Source organism: Choloepus didactylus, chromosome 15 (assembly GCF_015220235.1).
Source record: "Choloepus didactylus isolate mChoDid1 chromosome 15, mChoDid1.pri, whole genome shotgun sequence".
Lineage (NCBI taxonomy): Eukaryota > Metazoa > Chordata > Mammalia > Pilosa > Megalonychidae > Choloepus > Choloepus didactylus.
In genome coordinates this window covers 46,708,771-46,719,861 of record NC_051321.1, presented here as the reverse complement: position 1 = coordinate 46,719,861, position 11,091 = coordinate 46,708,771, and positions in this window count along the sequence as shown.

Below are 11,091 nucleotides of genomic sequence, written 5' to 3'. Positions count from 1 at the left end.
GTTCTTTGAGAAGACCAGCAAATTGAGAAACCCTTAACTAGAGTGACAAAGTCAAAAAGAGAGAAGACCTAGATAAACAAAATAATAAATGAAAGGGGGGACATAACTGTGGAGTCCAAAGAAATTTAAAAAATTATAAGAGGGTACTATGAACAACTGTATGCCAACAAACTAGATAATTTACAGGAAATGGATAATTTCCTGAAAACACATGAACAACCTAGACTGATCAGAGAAGAAATAGAAGACTTCAACAAACCAATTACAAATAAAGAGATCCAATCAATAAGCTGAGGTCACAGTGGCTGAGAGATCCCAAATAGAGTCAAGAGGTTATCCTGGAAGTTTCTCTTAGGCAAGCTCCAGCTAGACATCCCAAATGCCCACAATATGCCATGGCCTTACCAAAAGTAGTCCCCAAATACCTAGGTCTCTACCTGAGATTCTATAAAAGATTCACTCACTAAGTTTTATCTTTCAGAAACTTAAATCCATCAGAGTGTCCCTATACCACACAAGTCCTAAAACCTAGAGGCAATAGCCTCTTTAAGATCAACAATTAGATACAGCCCCCTTCCCAATACTGTGGACACCCCTTTTCAATATGAACAAGTTAGGTTGCTTACTGTCTGGACACTCCTGAAGATGGAGAAAGAGATTAAGTGAGAGGAAGGAGTAGCAACAAACAAGATAAGATTTAACAAAGGTCTACGAATACTGAAACTTTGTATGATTATATATATATATATATTATATAATCAGGATGCTGGGGTGTTGGAATGGCCAGAAGGAGGTAAATGACATTGTGGAACTGTAGCCTATAGCATCTATAGCTGCTTGTTTAATTGTGCCTTGAAGGTCTTCACCTTTCTGTATATACCTCGTATTGCATAATAGGGAAAGAACTGAGACTGTGGAACTGTAATCCATAACAATTTTTGAAATTACCTATATAACTGCTTGTTGAGCTGTACATTGACAGGTGACATCTTCCTGTATGCATTTTATATTTTACAATAATGGAAATAGCTGAAGTTGTTGAACTGTGACCTATGACATTCTTTGAAATTTGCTAACTACTTGTGAAATCATACTTTGAAAGTTATCATTGTTATGTTTATATGTTAAAGTTCACAACAGAAATTTAAAAAGAAAAATAAATTAATAAATAAAGGAAACAAACAGACCTCTGGAGTTGAAGTCCACAATAACTGTAATGAAAAATTCCCAGGATGGTTTCACATCAGACTGGAACTAAAAGAAGAAAGAATCAGTGAACTCAAAAATAAAATCATTGAAATGAGTCAGGCTGAGGAGGAGTAGCAAGACAAAAGAATTATAAAAAGAGAAAATAGCCTAAGAGACCTCTGCAACACCATCAACCATAACAATATATGCATTATGGAGGTCCCAAAGGAAAAGAGAGAAAGGGTCAGAAGGAATATTCAAAGAAATAATGACAGAAAAATTCTCAAACTTACCAAACTTACCAAAAAACTTGAATAGGCACATCCCCACTGCTCAAAGAACACTAAACAGGATAAATGTGAGGAAAAATACACCCTTCAAATGTTGATCACACTACTGAAAAGAAAAAGGACAGAGTTCTGAAAGCTGCAAGAAAAAAGCAATGTGCTATGTATAAGGCACTCCTAATTAGATTGAGATGTGATTTCTCATCAGAATCCATGGAGGCAAGAAGGCAGTGGGTTGACTTACTTAAAGTGCAGAAAGAAAACAATGCCAACCAAGAATTTTATATCTGGTGAGAATTTCTTTCAAAAATGAGGGTGAATTCAAGACATTCCTGGATAAACAAAAGCTGAAGGAGTTAATTACCACCGGACCTGCATTACAAGCAATGCTAAAGGACTGAATGAATGAATGAATGAAAAGGACAGTAGATAGTGGTGCTCAAAGTAGCATAAAGAAATAAAGACCTCCAGTAAAGGTATCTGTTCTAGTTTGCTAATGCTGCAGAATGCAAAACACCAGAGATGGACTGGCTTTTATAAAAAGGGGGTTTATCTGGCTATACAGTTACAGTCTTAAGGCCATAAAGTGTCCAAGGTAACACATCAGTAATCAGGTACCTTCACTGGAGGATGGCAAATGGCGTCCGGAAAACCTCTGTTAGCTGGGAAGGCACGTGGCTGGCGTCTGCTCCAAAGTTCTGGTTTCAAAATGGCTTTCTCCCAGGACATTCCTCTCTAGCAAGCTTGCTCTTCTTCAAAACGTCACTCACAGCTGCACTCCATACCATCTCTGAGTCAGCATGTTTATATGGCTTCACTGATCAAGGCCCACCCTGAATGGGTGGGGCCTCCATGGGAATATCCCACCAGAGTCACCACCCACAGCTGGGTGGGGCACATTCCAAGCAAATCTAATCAGCACCAAAAGTCTGTCCCACAAGACTACATCAAAGATAATGGCGTTTGGGGTACAAAATGCATTCAAACCGGCACAGTATCCCTTTGGGTAATTATAAATGGAAGTATTATGGTATTGTATTTTTTGTTATGTAACACTACTTATTACTTCCTATGGGTCCTAAAATGCAAATTCATAAAAAAGTAATGATAAATCTATGGTTTTGAATGTGCAATGTACAGACAGAAATGGTAATAAGTAGAAACAAATGGAAGGGGGGAGTAGGAGAGGTACAGGAAAATTATACATGTATGTTTTTGAAGTTAAATTGGTATTAAACCAAATATGATTGTTATATATTTAGGATGTTCAGTTTTAACTCCATGGTAACCACAAGGAAAATAGATGAAAAATACATCCACATAGAAAAGAGAAGGTACTTGTGCTAGTTTGAAGCCATTATGGACCCCAGAAAGTTATGTTCTTTTATTCCAATCTTGTGGGGTGAGACTTTTGATTAGATCATTTCCATGGAGATGTGACCCCACTCACTCAGGGTGGGTCTTAATTAGATCACTGGAGCCCTTTTGAGAGTTAAGAGCCCACACCAACTCAGATGCTTGGAGATGCTTGGAGATGCAGACAGAAAGATGGAGATGCTAAGCTAAGAGATGAAGCCCAGAGTTTACCCCAGAGAAGCTGAGAGGACCCCCAGATTCTGAGAGAGAAATGCCCTGGGAAAACAAGCAAGGATGCACAGGAGCTGAAAGAGAGAAGCTAAGAGAGACAGAAGCCCAGAGATTCTGTTTCTCAAGAACCACTCCTGGTACCAAGCTGTATTAGGGTTCTCTAGGGAAACAGAACCAACAAGAGGTAACTGTAAATGTAAGATTTTATATGGGGATGCATGAGTCCAAATTCCACAGGGCAGGATGCACGAGACTAAATTCTGTAGGGCAGGCAGCGAACTGGCAACTCCAATAAAGGTGTTCGATGAACTCCTCAGGAAATGCTTCGCTGGCTAGCTGAAGAAGTGAAGGCCCTCTTTTTCTCCCTTAAAAGTCTTCAACTGATTGGATTAAATCCAGCTGACTGGATTCTCTGATTGTTGAAGACATGCCCTTTGTTGACGTAACCAGTCAAAGGTGCAGTCAATTGACTGATGAGTTAATAAACCAGCCTCCTGGTTTATTAATCAGCCACAAATGTCCTTGCAGTAATGGTTAGGCCAGTGCTTGCTTGACCAGACACCTGGAAACCATCTCCTGGACAAGCTGACACATGAACCTAACCATCACACCTGGCAATTCCACTTCTAGGTATATACCCAAAAGAATTGAAAGCAGGGACTAAATAGGTTTTTGCACACCAATGTTCATACTGGTGTTATTCACAATTGCTAAAATGTGGGAACAACCAAGCATCCATCAACCAATGAATGGATTAACAAAACATGGTATATACATACAATGGAATATTATTCAGCTGTAAAAAGGTGTGAAGTCCTGATACATGCGATAACATGGATGAACCTTGAAGACATCATGTTGACGGAAATAAGCCAGACACAAAAGGACAAATATTGTATGATCTCACTGATATGAAATAATTAGTATAAGCAAATTCATAGAGTCAGAATCCAGAATATAGGTTACCAGGGGATAGGGTGGGGATAGGGAATGGGAAGTTGTGGCTTAAAATGTACAAGGTTTCTATTTGAATTGTGGAAATGTTTTGGTAATGGATGGTGATGATGATACCAGAACATTGTGAACATAATTAACAGCACTGAAATAATAACTGAATGTGGTTAAAAGGGGAAATGTTACATTTTACATATGGTAACAGAAAATATCCATAGAACTACACTCCACAAACAGTGAGTTAAACCATGGACTATGGTTAATAGTACAATTATGAAAATGTGCTATAATCAATTGTAACAAATTTTCCACATCAATACAAGGTGTTAATAATAGGATGGTACATGGGGAACGTGTATCTTATGCATGATTGCTCTGTAAACTTACAACTTCTTTAATAAAGAAAAAAAAAAGATTATGAAGCCTGCTCTTTTCTTTAAGCAATTGAATAGCTTTGAGGATGCAGCTCACAATAAGAATTTTAAAAAGAGAAGGAAAAAACTTTCTCTCTTCCCTTAGGGATGCAGAAAAGCAGACATTATGCCATATCTTAAAGCCAGGTATGATAAGGAAATTCAGGACATTTACAAAAATATCACTTTTATTCTCTTATTCAATGTGAAGACTTGTGTTAAAATATATAATCCCATTCTAATCACCTGTTTTCTATTAACAGAAAATATTTTAAGACACCTGGACTTCTGACTGTATTGCTGTATCCTGGGAAAAGAAACTAATAATAGCTAAAGCCTGTAATTCTGATTAGCGGACTTAATTTCTTGCTCCAGTAAATAACATTTCAATTGATCCCTCTGTTGACTGAAAGATAAAAATGCTTGCAAGCTTCTTCACCACATATAAAGAGCTTCACAAAGTCCTTCTCCATTTACGTATAAAGGGATTATACACCTATAATTCTATTGCATTCCTTATTAAAACCAAGAGTTTGAGAGCCTTGTCTTATTTAAATTAACACTGAGGAATGCTATGATAGAGGTTAAATTAAGAGTCATAGCTGCCAAAAGGAAATAACAGTTCTTTTTTAAAGTGGGGACCTGAGAAAGCTTCACATAGGAGATGACATTTAAGCTTCTGTGATGGAAAAATAGAACTTCTTCAAGCAAAGAAGATGAAAGGAGTGTTCCGCTAAGTGTCTCTGGTGGAAGGATCAGCATATTATAAAGCATAATGACATGGAAACATGTTTAGAGAATATTGTCTGTTTTGGCATGACAAGGGGTGGGAACTGGTTACTGAACGAAGGTGAGTTGGTTGGGCCAGATCGAATGCTGTATTAAGTATTTTGGGGACTTTTTTGTATAAGCAGTGATATGCCATCAGATGTTTGTGAGTAAGGGAGTGGGGCAATTAGCTGTTTACTTAGAAATGTAATGATAAGCAGGATGGAGAATATATTGAAGAAGAGAAGACCTGGATACAGGGTACCAATTAATAAATAACTTGAATACTCTCCATGAAAGATAACAAGGAGCGGCAATGGAAAGGGATGTCCAAAAACATTTTAGAAGTAGAATCCCCTGGAAATAAAGAATGAAGAAAAAAAGAGGGTTGGATATCCCTTCAGGTTATAAACAGGGCTTATAGCATCTCTCTCTTTTGAAATCTATACTTGTAATATACATGCCATATACTTAGAGAGTATTTCAAATGTGAAAGATAGAGGAGTAAATTGAACAATCTCTTGAGGTTTCCCACAGTTCTATTATCTGTGATTAAAAACCCAGGATCATAAATACAGCCTATTTTAGTGGAAGTCATTGATGACAATTAAACTATCCTAAATTCTATCTCTGCTATTTTATTTTTTCTCTATCAAACTATTTCAACATTTCTACCCTAGAGGACCTTAATATTCTTGTCTTGGAATGCCCGTCTCTTCCCTGGTGACTTCCAACTTTGCTTGTATCCCAGAAAATATCTAAAGGTATGTGTAGATATGTAAACAGTGTAACCACTTCCATATACATGAAGAACGAGTTTTGGCTTTACCAAGATTCAATAATTCAATATTGTAAGATGCTTCTATAACTTCTTCACTAATTCTTCCTGAGTCAGTGGCTCCCATTCTGAGTCATTTCTCTTTAATTCTAATTTTATTATTTTCTTTATCTTTAAGTTTCACTCACTTTTATGATAAACACTTTTGGTAAAATTTTTCATGAAGGATGAATTATGAAATAAATGACCCAAAGTAAGCCACTGATGTGTCATATCATTGGAATGAGTTCTGCTAGATAATTTTAAAGTTTCAATTTGATAAAAGGGGCTCATCCAAGCAATAAGGCTTAGCATTAAGGTACCCCAAATTGTTATATGTTCATATTTAATTTTAGAAAAGTTATGCTCAGGGAATATGCATCAACCAAATAAACTGATAAATTTCCTTCATCTCCAGTCAACCATATTATATCATTTTCCAAGAGATGAATTTAATGTAATGCAGGGCAGCTTTATTCTCTGAGCTGTAATACTTCTTGATACTAGAGCTGAAGGCCTTGTGAGTATTTTCATTTTCATTATAAATTCCAAACCATCAATAAAAGTTAACAAAAGTCATGTATATTCCTACATATTTTGGGTCATTCAAGAAGAAAATTATTTTCTCTGCAAGACAAGGCTGAATTAGGTATTTTAATACATATTATTGAGATAAGCAACAATGTTGGCCAGAAGCTGACCGCTCATCTGATATGCTATTAACACAAAAGGTTTATCTTTAAGAAGGTCTTGACATAAGCATATGTAATTATTTTTTACTTCAATGTTTTCTGAATAGATTTCGCCACATTTCATTCATGCAAACATTTACTCAATACATATTATGCAGCAACTTTTATGAGGCAGGTATTGTGTTAGGTATATAAGATGCAGACGTGAATAAGGTAAAAGGATTCCTCCCCCCATGGAGTTTATGGCCCAGGGCAGGAGAGAAACATTAAATAAACAATCTGTAATTCATTCACTTACATATTTAACAAATATTTATAAAGGAAAATATTCACAAACTTTAGTTCACTTTTTCTTATTTACACATATTAAAACAAGACTTACCTCTTCTTTATGACTGGACATAATAGAAAAAATTATATAAACATTTTCCTACTGAGTGCATTTAACAAAAGTGAAACAATCTATTCCATTCACCCTCCTATATTACAACTATAATTTACACTAAAGTATACTTTAAATTAATTTTCCTTTTAGACATCATTATAAATTCATGATCTTTAGAAAATCAATGGGTTTTAATTTAGCATAATTATATATATATTTTTTATAATCATTTTGTCTCAACTTGGTTATAAGGCACCCTTTTTGTTTGGCTTCTTTGACTACAGAGAATTGCTTTGAATGTTCTTGAGAACATCTTTGCTTCCTAGGAAAAAAGAGGAATTTCTGGAGGCATTAGTGTTTTCCCATCCCCAAGACAAAACTAGCTGTCCTCAGAAGTCATGGTTTCTTCTAATAGAGAATGACATTAGAGATCAAAATATGGAATCAAGAGTGTATATAAGAGCACTTTTGTAGAGCAAAAGTGCTGCTTCTGTGGCTTCTCTTGACAGCCACAGTAAAGATTTATTTTTAAAGTACACGTTGATAGTTGTAATTTAAAATATCCTGTTGTACTGTACTTATTGGTGTATGATTTCATCAATCACTAACACTCCCACAATGATACTTGTAAACAAAACAAAATAAAATAAAACTCAATGGTGGTATGTCATTTTTCATCTCACATACTGGCAAAGATTAAAAGACTGATAATGCTCAGTGTGAGCCAGAGGGAAGGAAAGCAAGCATATTCTCATAAACCACTGGTGGTAGTGTTAACTGGCATAACCTTTTTAGGGAGCAATTTGGTAACATCTATTGACATTTAAAATACCCTTTGGTATAGAAATTCCACTTTTAGGAATTAACCTCATACAAACCCATATACAAGCATGTATGTTCATTGCAGCATTGGCTGATGTGTTGTGTTACTCATTTAGTAACTAAAAGATAATGCATAATATGGAAGGGGAGTTCAGGGTGCCATCAGACATTGCAATCAGGCAAGCTACCTTGAAGTGGAGGGAAGAGGTGGTCAGAGAAGTTTCTTTGAGAAAGTTTAGTTGAAAGTAAAATCAAGATGAGGGTAGAATTATGCAAGCGAGATGATAGAGGAATACACCAGGCAGAAAGAAGCATGTTCAAAGGCCTGGAGAAGTGTGTATATATCCAAGTAACACACTCTGTGTAAGACAAGCATTGGTTGTAAAGTTAAAAAGTCAACTGGATATTTTGCTTACATATATCATAGCTTTTATCTGAACTTTGAACAGGTATATCCACATTATCCTTGCAATGCCCCCTTCAAGTACATGCAACTAAATTCAATAAGATTTTTTCTTAGTATTGGGGATGTAAAGTTGAAAACATTGTCACTTCCTGCAAGAACCTCAGAGTCTAGTGGCACAGACAGATATATCCATACCTGTCTATGCCTTACCAAAATAAAATATGACAAGATCTCTATTAATAGAATAAAGAGATGTGGGAATATAGAGGAGTGATTAGCTCTGCCTCTTAGTTCTGAAAAAAAAAAAAAAAAAAAAGGCTAGGGAGTAAGGTCCCACTGGAGCTGAATTTTAAATTTTAAATAGGACTTGGTTAGGCAGATAAGGAGAAAGACGGGATTTTAAGCAGAAGAAAAAGAATGAGCACAGGGTCTAAAGCATGAAAGTACATACTGTGCTTAGGGAATAGATAAATGGTATGGGTAGAGTATAGTCTTAAAATAAAATTAAAAACATCTCTTTAGTGCTGTGATAAGATGGTGCATGTATACTTGTATTTTTCAAGAGCTTCACAAAGAAACAAACATTTGCTAGATTCCATCACATATAAACAATGCAGAAAAGCATATAAAAATAGAAGCTGGGTCAGGATATGTTTCAGCTCTTGATTCATTCAGGAAATTGATGATGGGTAGAATTGAGGTAACACCAAAACAACAAACCAAGCTTTTGATAAATTAATTTGGCCATTTTCATGGTACCTGGTCTTCCTTGCTGGCTCCTCTCTTCTGTCTATTTCTAAAGGTAGTTTTTGTAGTTCTTCTGGGCTTGGTTCTATATCTTCTTTTCTTCTCCTGCTAACTTTTTTTTTTTATGGCCTAAAACAAATGACTATGACTCTTCATATTCACCAATAACTCAAACCTCTCTTCTGAACCTCAGACCTCACTTAATATTTCAAATTTAAAATGTATAAAATTGTACTCTTGTTCTTCTCCATCAACGTAGCCTCACCTCCACTCTCCCACAATTTAGTTAATGATTCCACCCTCTACTCAGATATTCAAACCAGAATCTAGAAATGTTTCCTGACTCCTCCTCTCCCTCACTCTTCACATTCAGACTCTCACTAAGACTTCTGATTCAACCCCAAAATCTTATCTCGAATCCTTCCATTTCTGTTCTTCCTTACTGTTGCCATTCTGATACAAACCAGCATCCTCTCTTCTAACAGTGTCCTCAATCATTACTCAGCTTCTGCTTGCTTTCTCAGGGTCTGCTTTGAAGGTTTCCCTTCAACTCTACTTTTCAACTGCATTTCCTGCTTAGCTTTCACACTTCCCCTTGCCTACTCACCTGTTACGCCTCAGATCAGCTCTATCACCAGACATCTCAGCCTACTCACCTACCTTCTGTTCTTCCCAGTGATTCCCAAACTTCATAAACTACGCTTATCCTGAGTGAGAGATCCAAGGTCATATCTAAAGAGATCGGATTAGAAAATCATCATCCATGTTTTCTATTCTTAATAGTGACTTCAGCAAAATTGAGAAAAGCATGAAAGGACATCCTAAGGGGTCAGATAATGGTGGCCGTTGGTGGGGTGATGGGTCAATAGGTACTTAAACCAATTCAGAGTTTTCCTATGACAAATAATGAAACACTGGTTTAAGAAGTAAGGATTTTTTTTTTTACCTTACATGAAATCCATAGTAGGTATGCTCCAAGTTTAATTCAGCAGCTCAAGGCATCATCAAAGATTCAGGGTCTTTACATCTTTCTGCTGTGCCATTACATTGTGTTGACTTTGTTTCCAAGCTGGCTTCCTTCCTCATTGCAAGATGACTGTAGCAGGTCTAGTCATCACATTTTGGAAATACTAATGTCCAGGGCAGCTGCCTCTTCCTTGTGTGCATCTCTCCCTTGTTTTAAGAATGAAGTTTTTAAAGATTTTATTTTAAATTATTGGTATCTATGTGCTATCAAGTCTTTCATCTTTCTAAGTCAATAATATCTATTAGAAAACAAATATCTGTGTAAAATAATTTATTTTAATAAAATTCATGGAAAAAGTTGCTGAGTGACCTTTTTTGTTTGTTTTTGTTTTGGGGGTGGGGGACAGTGAGTGTAGAGATCAGTGGAAGGTTAGAAACTAATAAGGCTTAAGTCCAGTAGGAGCAGAATTTTGGAGCTAGGACTTACAGGACTCTTAATGTTTTTTCCCTTATTTCTAAATGATCTGTTTCTATAATTGGCCTTGGCTAACTTTCTTAATCTCATATTCCAAACCGTTTCATTTAATCTACTGTACCACCTTCAAAATTTCAAATTTCGTTATTTCATTCACTGAACACCATTTCCTTTCCTTCCAGAATATTTTTACTGTGCCAACTCCAACTTTCATTTGACTCAGCGGGACCTCTAATCCATTGACCCTACCAATTACTGATTGTTTATCACTCCAATATTTCTCTTTCTTAGAACCATAAAAACTTTCACAGATGCTCCCCAGTAGACCATTTTCATACCTAGCTGGCAAGAATCGAGTCACATGCTCTTTCAAAAATTAAAACTGGCAAGAAAAATAGAATTACTAAGATTGTTTTAGACCAATCAGGATTTTCTCCTGAGTTGGGAATAGAGTGAAGTTCCCTGAGAGGTGAATAATGTTGATTATTGATTCCAAAAAGAAAGGGAGAATAAATGTTCGGTGGCTAACCACCAGTAAGTGCTATAATAGTAAATGTAAAAATTGTCCTTTTAGCCCCGGGAGC